The sequence below is a fragment of the Populus alba genome, chromosome 19 (assembly GCF_005239225.2).
Source record: "Populus alba chromosome 19, ASM523922v2, whole genome shotgun sequence".
NCBI classification, from domain to species: Eukaryota; Viridiplantae; Streptophyta; class Magnoliopsida; order Malpighiales; family Salicaceae; genus Populus; species Populus alba.
Window position 1 is genome coordinate 21,152,552 of NC_133302.1, and position 19,936 is coordinate 21,172,487.

Here is a 19,936-nt window from a genome sequence, read left to right on the forward strand (position 1 = left end):
GTGGATAAGAAGTCAGCTAAAGGGAAATGTATCAGAGACGTGGTTGATGCGGCTGATGAAGATTAGGAGTTGTGGCTGCTAAAAATACTGGAAGTTGAGGTTAGGATGGCTAGTATCCCACATTCTACTCCAGCTGTACAACTTCAAGCTGCAGACTTGGAGTCACCTTTCGATAGAAATCTTGACAATCTTTTGACTGAATTTGATGTTATATTTCAAGAACCAAGGGGCCTTCCACCCGCAAGATCCTATGATCATCGCATCAATTTGGAGCCAGGAACACATCCTGTCGTGGTGCACCCATACAGATATCCTCATGCACACAAAGATGAAATTGAGAGGCACTGCAAAGATATGTTAGAACGGGGTATCATCAAGCCTAGTCAATCTCCTTATTCCTTACGAGTCCTTTTGGTCATTAAAGCAGATAACACATGGTGATTCTGTGTCGATTACAGAGCCTTGAATTCTAAGACCCTCAAGGATAAATTTCCTATACCGGTGATTGATGAGTTATTGGAAGAATTACATGGTGCCAAATATTTCACAAAATTGGATTTGCGCTCAGGCTATCATCAAATCAGAATGTATCCGACGGACATAGAAAAGACTGCATTTTGCACTCATCACGGCCACTTTGAGTTCTTGGTGATGCCTTTCGGCGTGACCAATGCCCCTAGCACATTCCAAGCTTTGATGAATGAGGTATTCCAGCTACACCTACGTAAATTCATACTGGTGTTTTTTGATGATATTCTTGTCTATAGTCACTCCTGGACATATCATTTAGCATATTTGCGGCTTGTCTTTGATATCCTGGCTACTCACCAATTATTTCTCAAGCGTTCCACGTGCTGCATTGCTTAATGCCAAGTATCCTACGTACCTTGGCCATATTATCTCAGGAGAAGGGGTTGTTGTGGACAAAAGTAAAATTATTGCCATGATTGACTGGCCAAAACTAAGTTGTAGCTTACAAATAGCCAAAATAGGCACTGTGGCTTACAAATTGGAACTTCCTTCTTCCACTAAGCTGCACCTTGTTTTTCATGTGGCTTGCCTCAAACCTTTCCATGACTCGTCTGTTTCCATTGAACCTTCCTTACCTGTTCTCACACAGGGCGAACTTCAACCTCTGTCCAAAGCTATTCTGGATTCTCGTTGTGTTCACAATACAAACCAAGTTTTGGTCTATTGGGACGGTTTGTCTCCTACCGATTCTTCTTTGGAAGAGGTGTCCTCTTACAGTAGCCGTTTTCCCTCTTTTGCACTTGCGGCCAAGTGCCATTTTAATGGAGGCGGTAATGTTATGAACAACTTCCACGTGGATAAGCAGTTGGCCAACGTGGATAAGAAGTCAGCTAAAGGGAAATGTATCAGAGACGTGGTTGATGCGGCTGCTGAAGATTAGGAGTTGTGGCTGCTAAAAATACTGGAAGTTGAAGTTAGGATGGCTAGTATTGCACTATGCTTCAGCTGGCAGATTTCATGGATATCTCATTTTATTTTATTGTTATTTTCTATTTTATGTTAATGGTTTAGATAGTGCAGTAGTGGTGCCAACTTTTTAGGAGTTGGTTATTGAACAAGTTATTTAAATTGTAAGCAAAGACATGAAGTAATCGGAGAAGAAATTTGAATTTATTTACACTGAGATCATTGGGTTCTCTCTTGAACGAGCCCTTTACAAATATTCAAAATAGGTCATAAAGGAAGAAAGTCGGATAAACACCACAGGTGGATTTTACAGTCAATCGCCCTGTAACTTGATCGCAATCTTGGACCGTAATAGGAGCACTTGGAAACAGCTTTTAGTCCTCTTCAGTTTTTTTTTAGAAAAATAGAGAAATATAAAATGCCCATTTACAAACAAAAACATTTATAAATCCTAGCTATTTTTGCTAACAAGAATTTGTGTTTTAAACCAAGACCTGATGCATTAGGTTTTGATGGGCGTTGTGTCTGTGTTAAAACTTTCTGCCATTAATCAAACTATTTAATTAATTATATGAAGTGGTACTAACTCATCGACGTACTGCAATTACAGGTGATCATGAGTGGAAAAAATGCCGTTCCTGCCATAATCATGTAAAGGATTGTTGTTGGCAAAGTGTTCTTGCCGCCCTCCTCCATTCAGAAAATATTGCTGCAGTACGTGTGTGTTAATGTCTCTCTCGGCTACTCAGCCTTCCCTCTTTCTTAGCTATAACACTTTGCTTTTGTGCCACTGCAGCTGGGCCATAAATCAACCAATGTCATCCGGAAGGGGTCGCAGTAATTTTGCTTTAGAGCTTAGAGTCTTATGGCGACCGGAACTCACAACTGACAGAAGCACAAGAAATCATCTATCAATTAAATGATGCTTCAATTAAGGAAAAGGGCCTCTTGTCTTCAATAAACAAAAGAGCTAATTGTCATATATTCATTTTGATTATTTGTATTTTATTTTTGGTTTGGTGCTTCGTAGCTTGTGGCCTAAGGTTTTTGATTTTTTAATTATGAGTTAATTTAGCGAGACATAACCTTCCTTGTAGTGTAAACAGGAAAGCTGTCTTTTGAGGCAACCGAGACGTGGCGACCTTAAAAGTTCAATTATAAAAAAAACAGGTAATTGACTTTTTATTAGGAGAAAGTTCTAACCAAAGAAGTTGTTATAGTAACTGGAATGTTGACTGGTTAATAAAGATTTCATGATCCGAGATTAATTAAGTAAAATAAAAGATATTATTACTTTTTAAATATTTTATTTAAAATAGGATGTATTGTTAGTTTTATATTAAATTGCTAAAAGTTTGTTGTATTATACTATTAATGGTTTATTTGTAATATTTTTTACTCTAGCACTAATGAATATTCAAATATAAATACTTTAAACTCTAGTGTTGGTAAATATTATGTAACACAAAAAAAAAAAATATTATTCTTAATTCTAGTGCTAATGAATAAACAGTACAAATTGAATTGAAAGTAAAGCATACATATTTTTTTATATTTTTTATGAAAAAAAAAGACGTGTCGCATACCATATTCATATTTCACAATAAAAATTCACAAATCAAATATACAATGAAATCATCGGAAAAAAATGTGAGGGGGCCACAAATAAATTTAAAAGAGCCCACGACTTTTTTTAGAATCTTTTGATATCCAAAAACATTTGTTTGACTAGATACCAAAATAAAAACGGTGAAATAAAAGAGAAAAAAATAAAGATGTATTTTGCCGAACACATCCTTGATTCAAGACAAATTAGATCGGTTGGGCCTGAAATCCAAGCCCAGCCCAACCTCAGTTGCTCTTTGTTTTATTTTTTTAGTTTCATCTAGCCTAGTTATATGGGCTGGGTTGGACTTAATCAGTCCAGCATAATTACCAGCCCAAACAAACAACCGACCGACTATTACTCGCAGGCGTGCGCGAATAGTTCACGCACCCTTACTATAGTCAAAGGGTGATTAAAATGTAAGGGGAGGGAAAACGTACGTAGCTTACATGGTGCTTGGGGGCGAAGATGATGGCGAAGGTGTACTGGCAGGCTAAAGCTACTCTCTTCCCTCTGCTTCTGTTTTCGTGCGCTTCTCTTCTGGTCTTCTTCTTTTAAATCTCTCTCGGTCTCTCCCCTTCTGCCTTTCTCCTCTGCTCTCTGTTTCTTGTTTGTCCTCTGTTTTTTTCTTCTTCGTCCTCTCTTGTCTTTCTTTCTGTCTTTGTTTTAGTTTCTGAGTCTCTGTTCGTTTTTTCTGTCTTCCTGGTTTTCTTTGTTCGTTCCTCCACTCTTGTCCTCTTCTTCTCGTTCGTTCGTCCCCCCTCACTCTTCTGGCCTTTCTCTGGCTTTTATAAAGCCAGAGAATGCCGTGCGTTCGTGCCTCAAGATACTTAACGAGGCATGTTCGTCTTTGTTATGAGAAAAAAGAGGGATCAACAGTCCTGCCATTGCAAGACTGTTGGTCACAACATATTAGCATTTGGAGATGGCATCGTGGGGGTGAGGTGGGCAGCTGGTAGGAGACGTGACCCGAACGGTTTTGCTGCAGTTTCTGCAGAATCGGTGGAAATGTGGAGTGAAGGTGTATGAACAGTTTGCTTTGAAACGGCGCCGTTTTCAAGTGATGGTTATTTTCAATTTTTCTGCCCTGAAGTTCTGATATTTAGCAATTGGTTCCTTATTCATGGAAAATCTCCTCTTTACTTTTTAATCTTACCCCTGGATCAATTATAATTGAACCCCTGGACTTTGGTGCCACATACAAAACAGTCATTGATTTCCAATTTAATCAATTCAATTTTTAATTGGCTTTTCAACTTTTAAAGCTTTTAAAATTACCCTTGAAAAAATCAATTAACCCCCTATGATATCACCATCTATTAACTTTGGTTCTTGTACTTTAATGTCTCGCAATTTTAATCTAAATCAGCTCTAAACCTAGTACATCTTCAATTAAACCCCTAATTTCATTAATTAAATTAAATTTAATATTAATTAAATCCCAAAACTTATCAATTCTTCCAATTTTTTGATCAAATTGACTTTCAAATTTATAATTTCATTCTTATTCGTCCTAAAGTTCCAATTCGTATTTTCTTAAACTAATTCTTAAAGTATTTTTCATTCATTCATTAGTTATTTATTTATTCATTATCATTTTTTTTAAATTCAAAAAATTGGTTATGAGAGTTTGACTATGACTTTTGTTCATGATCAGATTTCCAATTAGAACCAACATTACTTTATCAAGGCATTAACTTTTTTAACTTTATATAAATACACCTAGTAGAGAAGGGACCAATTTTTTACACAGCCAAACATAGGCTAAATCCAGAGATATCGCACACAACATACCTTTACTTTTCTTTTTCTATATATTATTTTTTTCTTCTCTATAAATGCTAACTTAATGTTGAGAAGTTTCTTATATCAGGATAAATTTATTTATCCCGTGATGAGAGGTCATAATTAGTTGTTTTGCGAGAGAGGTGAGGCAGAGATCTCGTGATGAATCTGTCCTATTATGTGAGGTTTTAATTTGAGTCTAAATGATGGATTTATAACAAACTCTAAAACCGTGTGGGTTTTTTTTTTTTTTTTTTTACTATGATTGGGAATTATTCATGCATTCACAAAACACTATGAATTTAGTATTATTTTTTAATAATAATTCATTTTAACCACAAAGTTTTATTTTGTAAAATTTGATTGTAATTAAATGCTAATTACTTATGATTTCTTAGTCCAAAGTGACATTAAAAGAATGAAGACTTAAATGAAAAGAACACTAAATATGGATGATGTACCAGAGACTTTTAGGCAAAATACACTTATGTCCTTGATATTTTAAAATAACATCATTCATACAATTTAGTTTTTCATGTTGTTTTTGAACTTGTCAAATTAATCAAGTCACATTATATTAATTCTCACATTTTTATTTATATTTAAAATTTGAATTGTATAATTTTAATTTAATTTATTTTTGGATTTGAATTAAAATTATATTGGTTAAATTAATATTTTGAATTATATATATAACCCCATATGTAATTTTTCAAACCATGAATGTAAAGTGAAGAAACAACAAAACTATACCATGCATGCTGAATGTAATTTTTCTTTCATTAAATCCATCTAATACAAGAATATATTTTTTAAATGATTAAAAAAACTGATTTAATTGACGTACAGAACTAATTTAAGGATGTATATTTTGTCGAGGCAAGAACATGTGCTGTCAAATTTATGGAAGGTTTATTTAATCAAACTCTTGGTTATTACCAGTCAATAAAAGACAAAAAGAAGAGAGAGAGAGAGAGAGAGAGAGCTTAAAAGTAGAAACACCATGAGCTTAAATTAACCAACGAGTAGACTGGTATATCTGAGAGGTTTTCAAGGAAGCCAACAAGTGGATTGGCTCAGCAAATACCATGAAAGGTGACTGGTATATCTTGGAGGTTTTCAAGGAAAGCAACAAGAGGATTGGCCCTCACACAGATCATTATAATTGTTTATTTGTGCTAATTGTCAGGAGGTCCGCTCTTGACAGATTAAAAAAAAAGGAATACAGAAACCATCGCCAGTGTGAACAGCTTTCTGTTGTTCATATTTTAGGCAGGAAGAGGAAAGAATACTATAAGAATTCAAGAGGCAAGCGAGTGTGAAATCTTGAATTTGAATTCCACATGTAGTTAAACATTTAAAATTTATTTTGAATAAAATTATATTTTTTATCAGTTTTTTATATTATATTTTAACTTGTTTAATCGAATCATATCATGTTAACTATCATTTTTTACTTGTATTTAAAATTTGAATTATATAATTTTAAGTTAATTTATTTTTAAATTTCAATTGAAATTATATTTATTAAATTAATATTTTAAATTATATATTTATAACCACACACAAAAAAAAGCCAAAATACCCCAGTAAAAATCAATGCAGAGCCTTAATATACGGGACTTGTTAAAGATTTCTTTAATAAATCGCTTGAAAATGACTCCGAAGTCCATGCTATGAACGCCAGGAAAAAGTGACTCTAGAGACAAGGCCATCTAATTAATTAGGAAACATTTAATATCTTTTACGGCATTAAAAATGAACAGAAGGAGGACTCACTGTAACCCTTCTTATATTTTTGTATTTACCGTAATAATTATTTTGTTATTCTTATAAAATATAAAGATATTTGTTGTTAATTGTAAATTTGATTGAGAGTAGTTATTGTTATCTATTTTTTTATTTTCTAAACTAAATAAAAAAAAATAAACACTATAAACAAAAATACTTTTTCTAAATTAAATAAAAATAACTAAAAAATAAATAATTTTCCCTAACAATCCTCGTGTACTTACCCTGAGTTATTTAAATGTTTGTCTCTAGCTACTGGAGAGCACCGCCATGAAAAGATGTGTGATTGTGTGAGTTGTGAGTGCCTTTGCGCTTCATGGACTCAGATAAAATATGCCAAGAATCAGTCCCCCTCTTCCCTACAAAATTATTCTTTATTGATGATGTTTGGACAGTACTGCGGAAAGAGATGAAGTTCTAGAATCTATATTATATTTCTATCGCAAACCATATATCGAATCGATGTATGAACAAGTGAATTCGCATCAGAATCCTCTGCAACTTTTCAAACGTGCAACTGACTTTTTAGAAATATTTTATTGATAATTGACATATTCAAAAGTGTACGAGGATGACCAATCTTCTGATTACTTTGAAATTCAGAAAACAATATAGCACTGAAATTTAGCCATTTATTTTTGTATTTTAAAAGTATTTTTTAAAAAAAATTAAATATTTTTATTTTTTTTTATTTCAAATTAATTATTTTTAGTATTTTTAAATTATTTTAATATATTGTTATCAAAAATAATTTTAAAAAATTAAAAAAAATATATATTATTTTAATATATTTTTAAATAAAAAATATTTTAAAAATAACTCCAACCAATCTTTTAAATATTTTAGTGTTTTCTACCTTGTGCATATATTTAAAACAATCGCATTATATCAGTGCTATGAACAAAAAGTCGCATATCTTCTCTCTTTTTATCCAAATATTTGACACACGGGGAAAATAAAACTAGTTGTTAATCTACAGCATACCTAAAACCATCATCTTAACGTAAAAGTACATCAGTCATTCTAAGTGTGTTAGGTATTACGGTTGCCGTTGTGGTTGTAGTTTTAAAAAAATTGTTTTTATAAAAAGTGTTTTTAATTAAGATTGGTTTAAAAAAATATATGTTTGGTTAAAACTGTGGTTAAATTTAAGATTAAACAAAAAGTAGTTTTATGTGTTTGGTTAAAAAAATGATTTTCAAATTAAAGTTATAAAATAATTATATATATATATATATATTAATAATTTTTAATTTAAATATTGTAGATTTAACTACTGTTATTACATCATGAAATAAATAATATTGATATCAAATATTTTTTATTATTCCATTAAACTATGTGCAATGTAATTACATACGAAATCTATTCAACAAGGACTAATTTTCCATGGTTTTTTAAGCGCGCAACAACAAAAACTAATTTTTTTAATTTATGTAGTGTTATTAAATAATAAAGATTGTGATATTTTTATTATTGGAATTGCAATTAAATTCCACAAATGCTACGTTATCATGCGATATATTTCTAATTTATGTAGTGTTATTAAATAATATTAAATACTAGTTTTTTTAGTAAAACACAATTTTAAAAAAAAAAATTTACAATTTCATTACGTACAAAAGTCATTCGACAAGAACTACGGTTTCCATATGATTTTTTGAGCTTGCAATAAAATTAGGTAAAATATTATCAGGAATAAAATTAAGATTACAGTACGAGTAAATTTAATTCACCTTAAACTATTTTTTTAAAAAAATATTATTCACAATTAACTGTACTGGTTTTTTTTTGGGGGGGGAAACTAAACTTTCTCATTAGTTTTTTTTTTAAAAACAAAATTAAACTTTTCTCACTAGTTTTTCAAAAAAAAAAGAAAAAAAAAAAAAGAGAAACATTGCGACAATGTAGCATGGCTCCACTGTTTCACTCCATGTTCCTAAAAGTAGTCATGAGAAGCAGCAAAATGCTACTTCTTCAATTCTGCGGCTGCGCAACAAAAGTTAGTGGACCCTACCACCTAAAATCAGGTTTGTTTCCTTTACCAAACATTAAAATGTGTGGCTGCCGGTGAACCTCACCCACAGCCACATTCCAAAACACCATCTAAAAAGTCCCAATACCCCTTTATCAAGTAGATAATAAATTTATATTTTACTAATTATTCTTCAATAAGCCACCTTTTATTCATAAAAAAAGTGTACCATCCACGTTTGTGTCTCTCAAGTCAAAATTGGCAACTTAGTGTTGGTAAATTAGAAAGGATTCAACATACATCACTACAAACTACTCAATTTAATGGAAAGAAAGAAAAATTTAAAAAGTGGACATATAAGACAAACGACATCACTTGGTGACCGCTCTCATAGGCAAAGCCATGATTTAGTTAAGGGGGACACAAACAAAAAATATACTATTTCTATAGCTTGAGAGCAGATCGGTGTAAAGGTTTTTGATTTTGGTTTTGGGAAGGTTAGAGTTTTAGGGTTTGAGATAGGGGAGGCATGTATGCTGTGGTTTTTTATTTGAAATTCAACAGTTTTAGAAAACAACTAGTTGGATGCCAGTGATATGCGGCGGGCTTATTTTTATTTTTAATAAAAATTATTGTAAAATTTATAATAAAAAATAATATATTAATAATATTAATTATAATAAAAATAATTATATTTATAACATAAATAATTATATTAAGAATTTCAAGGATGATTACAACACATAATAATACTTTTTATATCAATACTTTGAGTTATAATAAAAAATAATAATATTTATAACACAAAAAATACTATTTTTGATCTGAACACTTTGAATTATAAGAGAAAAAAAATAATATCTATAACACATATTATTATATTAACACATGTGGTTGGGCACGGATGCATCCAACCCCAACCGCCAGTTGGGCGTGGACCCGTTTCAGTCCAACTTGGGGTTCAGCATGGTCACCTACTCGTCCACTTTGGGATTGGACGAGGACACATCCACACACCAACTTAGAGGTGGGCGAGCACGCGTCCAGCCCCAACTTGGGTTGGGAGTGGACGCATCCAGCCCAACATGGATGTGGGCGTGGACACGTGCAGACTCAACTTGGGGTGGGAGTGGGAGTGGACGCATCCACTCCCAACCCCAAGTTGGCGATGGACACGTGCTCGCCCAGACCCAACATGGGGTTGGGTGTGGATGACTCCACGCCCATTTGGGGTTTTAATGATGATTGCAATACAAATAATAATATTCTTTATATCAATACTTCGAGTTATAATAAAAATAAAAATATTTATAATACAATAATAATATTTTTGATATGAACACTTTAAATTATAAAAGATAGTGCATTGAAGACACCCAAGCGCCGGGGAGGTGTCCACGCCCACCTGGGGTTTTGGCTTGGACGCGTCAAGCCCCAACTTGAAGGTGAGCATGCAATTTTTTCAAACATACACTAATTCGCATGCAATTTTATCTTGTTGCTAGATAATGTAGCCATCTACCTTATAGTAACTTGTAATAGTACCCTAAGTCGCATGCAATTATTTTGCGTCTCCGGGAAGTAGCCAACAATTTGTTTACAGGAGGGGGCGATAGGCCTCGAACTCGGATCCAAGGATGCCTCGCCTGCGCCAAGTAAGCCGACGTGAAAAATTCGAGATGCCTGCTAGAAATTTTTTTAACATGTATTGAAATTATTAAAATTGGCAATAAAAATTTATGATAGATAAAAATTAGAGAAAAAAATGTGACAACTAGATGCATAATATTGAAGTGACTTATTATGTGTGATATGATAATCAGTTTAATAAACTAACAATTATGTTCAAATGTTAAACAAATTCCTAGAGTTTTAATTAAAAAAACAATTATAATATCAACAATTAAAAAGAAACTGTTATGAGCATCAAATAAATAAAAATCTCCAAATAACTAAGAAACTACTAATGTAAACCCTATTTATCATGACATTGATGCATACCAACCGTTCCTTTAATTCTTGCCTTGGATCCAAGTCTAAAATTTAAATTTGACTGACAACTTTCTTGGAAATTCAATTTTTGAAAATAGCTTGACCTTCTTCGTCTCTTGAACATGAACATACTCAGTATGATAATTGTCCTAGCTTGTCTTCCTCGAGGTCAATTTCTCTGCCCCACTTGCATATTTTCTGTCTTCACTCGTTTTTCTTATGGTTAGAGCTGGACCACAATCTCTTTATCTAGGTGTGAACCTGTTTTTTAAAATTAATTTTGTCTAGGAGCTAGTTAATGCAGTCACCTACCTGATAGTAACCTGTAATAGTACAACCCAAAACAACATGTGAAACATTTCAAAATTAAAATATATAGTTACAATTGAAAAAATAAAACGCTAACTATAAGAAAATAGACAACCTATCTTCGTATAAGGTGGTGACAGTGTAGAGTAGCAAGAAGGGGTGGTTGAAATTTCCTTTCTCTTGGCGTTGGGGCAAATTTGATTCTGTTTCTTGTATCACCTTTGTCTTTGAATTTGTATCCTCTGGCTCTGAATGATATGTTTTCAATGAATGATATGTTTTTGAATTAAAGCTATGGTGATTTAGCCACTTTGTCAATTAAAAAAAGAAGAAGAAGGGATTCAGTCACAACTCTCTACACTTGCTACCTTAAATTCAATGTTTTCACCTCCCCTTCATTTGCTGTATGAATGCAACTTTCAAAATCTTCCTAACAAAACAAACCCTATTTATGACATTGATGCACACCAACCGTTCCTTTAATTTTTCTTTTCCGCACAAAACAGTCCCTTTAGTTCTTGCATTGGATCCAAGTCTAAATTAAATTTAAAATTGGCTGGCAACCTTCGTGAATTGCATATACTCTTGAACATAAATATACTCATTATGATTGTCTAGCTTCTCTTCCTCGACGTCAATTTCTCTGCTACACTTGCATCATCTCTGTCCACTCGTTTTTCTTATGGTTAGAGCTAGACCACATGCAGTCTCCTTATCTTCAAGTCAGATGCGTGAAACATGTTTTTTAAAATTTTTATTTTTTTAAAATTGATACTCATTATTTATGACATACCAACCGTTCCTTTAATTTTTCTTTTCCGGACAGAACAGTCCCTTTAGTTCTTGCATTGGATCCAAGTCTAAATTTAAATTTGGCTGGCAACCTTCGTGTATTGCATTTGCTCTTGAACATAAATATACTCATTATGATTGTCCTCGCTTTTCTTCCTCGACGTCAATTTCTCTGCTCCACTTGCATCTTTTCTGTCTTTACTCGTTTTCTTATGGTTAGAGCAGGATCACAATCTCCTTATCTTCAGTCAGATGCTTGAAACATGTTTTTTGTTTTTTAATATATTTTTTAGTTTCAAATTAAAGCGCTTGAAAGTAATTTTTTTTTATAAAATAGTTTTCTTGAAAAATAAATTCTTGAAAACTGAATTATTTTTTTATATTTGGTGATATAATAAAAACTAAATTAAAAAATGCTTTACAGTATTTGGTTATATATATTATAAAAAATAAACTGAAAAATAACTTATTAATGTTTTTTTTTCAAGTTTATTTAAAATAATAAGGAACAAATCTTATAAATTGAAAAGTTGAATTAGAATGAAATTGAAAAAAAATCTAATTTCATAAATTATCTCAAATAAAATAAATAATAATTAAAATAATATAGATCAAGTCTAACAAATAATAAAAAAAAAGATGATGAAATTAAATTAATTATACTTATAATTTCATAAATTATTTGAAATAAAATAAGTAACAATAAAAAAAATAAGGACCAAATTTAATAGATAAAAAATTTTAATTAAAAAAATGATAAGAGAAAAGCAAATAATAATCATAAAAATGAGGATCAAAGTTAATATAAAAAATCAAATTAAATCAAATTTTAAGATATGAAATTGAAAAAAAAAATTCGAAAAAAATATATATCAATCAAAAGTTTGATAATCAAATTTTATATAATCAGCAATAATATGATATTTTTAAATTTTTTTAAAACTTCTGAAAAATGTTTTTTGCTCAAAATAAAATGAAAATACTTTTCTATAAATCAAGTTAATTTTTTTTTATAGAAAAATATTTTTGCGTTGTTCAATTTTTTTAATGATAAATAAACACAAAAACGTTTGGAAAATAATAATTATCCAAATTCAGTGTAATAACCTATGTTCAAATGTTAAACAAATTTCAAGAGTTTTAATTAAAAAAAATTATAATATCAACAATTAAAAAGAAAGAAAGGGCGAGAATAATTGCGTGATGATCTACAATGAGTGAAAAAATCGAGGTTTTTAGTGCCATATCTTATTTGATTTTTATATATTTATTTAGCCTTTTTCCTTCGTGTATTGCAGAAGTTCTTGAACATGAACATACTCAGTACCATAATCTCCTTGTCTTCCTCGAGGTCAATTTCTCTTCCCCACTTAATTGCATCTTTTCTGTCTTCACTCGTTTTTCTTCTGGTTAGAGCTGTGTCGCACCCGACATCGCGGCGGCCTTAAAAATTTTAATTATTTTCTTTGGAAAGAATGGATTTCTGGCATCCTGTTCTTTAATGTGGATATTCTTGTTTAAGGAGTCGCCACCTAGTATTACGGTCACTAGGAACCCTAACTGGTCAACAAAGATTCTATGGTTCCGGACTGGTTACGTAAAAGGAAAGATATTATCACCCCTTAAACATCCTGCCTGAGGCAGGCTGCATTGCTGGTTTCGTCTTGAATTGCTAAATGTTTTATTAATTTATGTTATGAAAATTTGCTTATAATATTCCTGACTCTGGCGCCAGTGAATATTTAACTACGAATATTTCCAACTCTGGCGTTGGTAAATATTACGTAGCTATAAAAATAAATTTAAATCAGTATTATTATTTTTTATTCCCGACTCTGGCGCCAGTGAATAAATAAATAATAATACATTTTTTTTTATGCACATGTTTTTTATTTTTTCTAACTAAATAAAATTGAATAAACGAATAAAAATAATATAAATTTAAACCGGTATTTTTATTCCTAACTCTGGTGTTAGTGAATAAACCAATAAATTTACATTATTTTTATTTATGCATACACATTTTTTTCTGCCTCTTTTTTATTTTTCTGTTTTTTTGTTTTTGGCTGGGCCGGGCTAGACCCGGCCCAGCATATGATTTTGGGCTGGGCCCAGCGCAGCCCACATGGGCTGGGCTGGACCCAGCAGGCCTGGCCCGGTCACTGGCCCAAGCCAGTGACCCGGCTGGGCAACATGAAGCACGCGTGAACGAAATCACGCGTGCATTAGCTGCTAAAGAGAATTAATTGACAGTGTACAGTAGGAAGTGAATTAAAATGAAAAGCGGTGAAAGAGAAACTTACTTACCTGGCTCTGGATACACCGAAGGCAGCAGCAACAATGGTTCTGGTCACGGTGGATGCCCTCTGCTTATGTTCGTCCCTTCTCAAGAAATAACAAAAGTGGCTGCTGAAATTGGAGCCACCGAAGAAGAGGTCGAGAGCGTCCCCTTTTGTTTTTTCAAATGCTGTTCGTTCTTTTTCCCGTGTCTTCGCCTGTGTGTCCCCTGTTTCTGGCTCCTCTTGCTTCTTCTTCTTTCTTTTTTTTATCTCTGTTTCCAATCTTCTCTCGGTCTGTTTTTCCTTTTTTCGTCTTGCTCTCACATGCTCTGTCTTTTTCTGTTCTTGGCTCTGTTTTGGGTTGATTTTTTCTTGTGCAGGGATGAAGATGATGGCAGGGTTGATCTCTGATTCCTTTCTGCCTTTCTACCCTTCTCTCCGTGTATTTTTTTTTGTGTGTTTTTGCTTTGTTTTGCTCTGCTTGTTTCCTCACTGATTTTCGGTTCTCTCCTTCGTTGTTTTCTCTGGGTTTAGCTTCGGGTTTCCTCCTCCTTTTTGTCAATTCCTTTCTTCCCCTTTTATAGAGCTCGAGCTTCCCCCTAAACCAATCCCATCTTTGCAGGACTGTTATTCAAATCACGAGCGGGATCATAGGCAAGAGACGTGGTCCACGATCGATCGAATTTGTTGCAGATCTTCGGCCTCCTGAACCGGGATGGAGAAGACGACCACAGCTGTTTCTAGCAACGGCGACGTTTCGAAAAAAATGGGGATTTTCAATTAGACCCCTGAACTTTGGACATTTCACAATTGGACCCCTAAACAAATAAAAATTTCTTTTAATTTTGCCCTTTTATTGGATAAATTTCAATTAAATCCTTAAATTGGTGCACTGTTTACAAAACAGTCCTTAATTCCTGGATTATTCAATTTGGTCCTTAATTAATTCTTTCAATTTTGCCCTTTTTGGATAAATTTCAATTAAGTCCCTGAATTTATTTAATTAATTAAATCAAAGTTTAATTAAGTCCTCAAACTTATTAATTCTTCTAATTTCATTAATTAAACTAATCCAAAATTTAAATAAATTTCCCAACTTATTAATTCTTCAATTTTCTAACCAAATTATTCTCAAATTTTGATAATTCCCTCCATGAACTTTTGAATTTATGTTGTTTTAACCCCATTCTTAAATATATTTTTATTTTTATTATTTGTTCAAAAATTGGGTTATGATAGTTGCCCCCTCTTTATAATATTTACTATGCAAAGATATTATAAAATTTCATTTTATTTTAGCTTTGTGTAGTAAATTTATAAAGAAAATTAGATACAGAAAGAACTTTTGCCTCTTTTTTAGAGTCTTGAAAACTTCGAAAACCAGAGATTGACATATGACTTTTATAGAGAAAACAAGTCATTTGGAAGACAACCTATTTTTTCTTTTTTTTTTTTGTTTTTTTTTTGTGATGGTATATTGTAATGGGTTACCGGCCCAGATGGTCACATTGTAATGGGTTACCTGCCCAGTATAGGATGGTATATTGTAATGGGTTACCAGCCCAGTTGGTATATTGTAATGGGTTACCAACCCAGGTGGTCACATTGTAATGGGTTACCTGCCCAGTTGGTATATTGTAATGGGTTAGCAGCCCAGATGGTCACATTGTAATGGGTTACCTGCCCAGTGGAAAAATACAAGTTTTTTTATTTTTTTATTTTTTATTTTTTTATTTTTTTATATAAGACGAGGGCTCGAAGGCGCGCTCGAATGGAGATAAGACGAGGGCTCGAAGGCGCGCTCGAATGGAGGTAGGATAGAAAATGCACTACCTTTGATGGTCGAGGGCTCGAAGGCGCGCTCGAAAATAAATAAGACGGGGGCTCGAAGGCGCACTCGAATGTAAGATGAAGGCTCGAAGGCGCGCTCGAATGGAGGTAGGATAGAAAATGCACTACCTGAGGTGGTCGAGGGCTCGAAGGCGCGCTCGAATGGAGATAAGAGGAGGGCTCGAAGGCGCGCTTGAATGTAAGACGAGGGCTCGAAGGCGCGCTCGAATGGAGGTAGGATAGAAAATGCACTACCTTTGATGGTCGAGGGCTTGAAGGCACGCTCGAAAAGAACTCATACGAGGGCTCGAAGGCGCGCTCGAATGGAGATAAGACGAGGGCTCGAAGGTGCGCTCGAATGGAGGTAGGATAGGAAATGCACTACCTATGATGGTCGAGGGCTCGAAGGCGCGCTCGAAAAGAAATAAGACGAGGGCTCAAAGGCGCGCTCGAATGGAGATAAGACGAGGGCTCGAAGGCGCGCTCGAATGGAGGTAGGATAGGAAATGCACTACCTTTGATGGTCGAGGGCTCGAAGGCGCGCTCGAAAATAAATAAGATGAGGGCTCAAAGGCGCGCTCGAATGTAAGACGAGGGCTCGAAGGCGCGCTCGAATGGAGGTAGGATAGAAAATGCACTACCTTTGATGGTCGAGGGCTCGAAGGCGCGCTCGAAAAGAAATAAGACGAGGGCTCAAAGGCGCGCTCGAATGGAGATAAGACGAGGGCTCGAAGGCGCGCTCGAATGGAGGTAGGATAGGAAATGCACTACCTTTGATGGTCGAGGGCTCGAAGGCGCGCTCGAATGTAAGACGAGGGCTCGAAGGCGCGCTCGAATGGAGGTAGGATAGAAAATGCACTACCTTTGATGGTCGAGGGCTCGAAGGCGCGCTCGAAAAGAACTCAGACGAGGGCTCGAAGGCGCGCTCGAATGGAGATAAGACGAGGGCTCGAAGGCGCGCTCGAATGGAGGTAGGATAGGAAATGCACTACCTATGATGGTTGAGGCTGAAAAGTGGTGAAAAAAATACAGAGATTTTTCTGGTGGCCTAATTCTCATGGGCGGCCTGCCCAGGTTGAAAAATTCTCAAAAATGAAAAATTTTTCAACAGTAATTTTGATCTTTGGCCATTTCAAGTTGGCCTTCCACTTGATGGATTTCGTTGGAATTTTCTCATATGAAATTTGCAAAACTCATTGTCCAATGTCTCAAAGTTAAATGATATGCATGCATCTTTACCTTATTTGAAATATAGGCCCCCATTTCTTCATAGTCTTCTTGTTGATTGATTGGTGAGATCTTGCTAACTGATTTGAGTCATCTTTGTCGTTTAGCTTTCTAGCCCACTCAAGTTGGCCCATGTAAGTCTATTTCCAAATTTGTTTGCACAACTCAGCATTTGTGGTGCCCATCGTGACCCACTTGCTTGCTAGAGATTTTCTGAATCGTCAAATAATTTGAGAGGATTATTCATTACCCCTCGTCTCACTGTTAAAAAACATTCGGTATCACTTGCTGAAAGGATCGAGCTGTCTTTTGTAAAGCAAAATGCCCCCTTGTCTTGTTGTAAGGGATGATAGATTTTTCTTAAACACAATGTTGTCCCCTTGTACTGGTCATTGCCCCCAAGTGTGCTATGTCACTGACTTAGATGAATAATGATTTTAAGAGGTCATTCTCTCATTTGGTGAAGGAATACGAGTCTAGAATGAATCTTGAAATCTTGATCTTGCATTTTGAAAACAAAATTTATTTCGATGTGAGTCTAAAATAATTTGCTTTTGAAATCTTGCAACTCCTTGGTTATTTTCTTTCTTGGAAAAGAGATTATTTGTTGTTGTGTTTGGTAATGAGGTCTTTGGTGAAAATATGTCATGAGATGACCTTTTGTTCCGAAGTGAAGGTCTCGAGAAAAAGCTCGAGGTTTTGTAAGAGAAAAACTTGTCTCTTTTTTAACATTTATTTTTATCAGCATGAATAATAATGAGTAGTTTATTCTTGATGTCATGAATCTTATGAAAAAGTATCTTTGCATTTTGAGAGCATTGTTTATTGTTCTAGATTGCTTGCTTGCTTGATTAGAAAGGACTTCTACAGGCACGTAACGTAGGCTGTGGTTTTTGGCTATGAAAGAAAAGGATTCATAAGGCTCAAAAAGTGTTTCAGGGTTCCAAAGACTGAAGATCACTATCAATAGTTTGACTCTTGACGTCATTCATATTTTCCTTTGCCGCTTTTCTTTGATTTGCCCCCTTTTTCTTCTTTTTCATTGCTCCGCTAAAGCATACTCATTTTTATCTTGGTTATCACTTTTTCTTGTGATTTTGGCATGCCCCCTAGTATTTGAGTTTCTTGGGCTCTTTTGCCTTTTGGCTTTCTCACGGCTTTATCCTCTTTCTTGATCATTGAAATTTTACTTGCCCCCTTTTTTATGATGTGGGCATGATCCCTAACATTTGAGTTTCTTGGGCTCTTTTTCCTTTTGGCTTTCTCACGGCTTTATCATCCTTCTTGATCATTGAAATTTCACTTGCCCCCAGTGTAGGGTGTGATCTTAGTCGGGATTTTTTTTTTTTTTTTATGAAAGAAAAATTATTCAGGCTCAAAAAGGGTTTGCAAGGGATGTACTTATTTTAGAACGTGAAAGGAATAACAAAGATGGCCTTTCCTCATTTCAAGCGCAAGCAGCTATGATCAATAAACTTTGACCTCGTATAGTGTGATGGTTTATTCTTTGCAAAGATGCATTTCATGAGTTATGAGCAACAAGTTCACTATATACCATTATTCATACATTTAAAAACACATGATTCAAGAGTAATGGGGTAAGGGTGTTTATTTTTTTTCATAATTGTTTTTCTAATTTAGTCACCTCAATGATGGAGTTGCTTGATTCACTTGTCATTCTATAAGTAGAATGTCAAAAATATCGTTTTTGAATAAACATCAAATTATTTTTTTGAAATCAAAATGCCAGATCAATTTTTTTTCAAAACTCCAATAGGGAAACTGATTTTTGGTAAAAGAGATGAATTGCGTCTATGAGATCGCACAAGGCTTCAAAGATGTGTTTGTGAATCTTTATAAGAAAACTCTCTCAGAAAAAATGAATAATGCTAATCGTAAACACGATTGAATGACAAACTCATTATTTTCATTGAAACTTTAGAAAATAAGTTCAACAAGAAAGAACTTGTGACAACATCTTGGGCTATGAATACTGGCATGATAACATATAAAGGAGCTAAACATTTAGCGATCATTGATTGGAATTTCTGGAATCTTTCAATCATTCATTCTCCTCGACAAGGGCATCTTTTCAATAGTCAATTGAAATCAAAAAGTAGATAATTCTCGACCTAATATCACCATAGCTTTATCTTCAAGATAGTTGATTTCTAGGAGTTGATGTGAAGCAATTAGCTATAGAAATGATAAGTGTCTTGGCAACCATCTTCAGTGAAACCGTTCTTCTCAGTCGGGTTAGCGATCTTACCTAACCCAATGGCTTGTTCAATCCTCTCAGCTACAACAACCAGGTCAGTAAAATATTGTGCAGAGCTTCTAACCAAGTATTCAAAGTATGGAGCTTTAAAGGTGTTGGAAAATAAACTGATCATTTCTTTTTCCAACATGGGAGGGTTAACTTGTGCAGCTACCTCACTCCATCTTCGGGCGTATTCTCTTATGGATTCTTTTGTTATCCTTCTTCATAGCTTGCAAGCTTAACCGATCAGGACCCACATCTATATTGAACTTATATTGCCTCATGAAGGCATCAACTAAATCCTTCCATTTTTTAACCTTTTGGTATTGTCCAACCGCATATACCAAGTGAGGGCACCATTACTCAGACTGTCTTGAAAGAAATGAAATCAGTAGTTTCTCATCATGAACCACCTCAGCCATTTTGTTGCAGTATGCTTTGAGATGAGTTATGGGGCATTGAGTTCCCGTATATTTGATAAATTCTGGCACTCTAAACTTTTTGGGAATGACAACGTTAGGCACCAAGCACATCTCAGCAGCCTTTATTAGGATCATATAGGTGAATTCCCTCAAATGCCCTCATCCTTTGTTCTAGGGCAATGAATTTGTTCAGCTCATCTTCTTTTACCATTTTAAACCCTTTTGAGATTC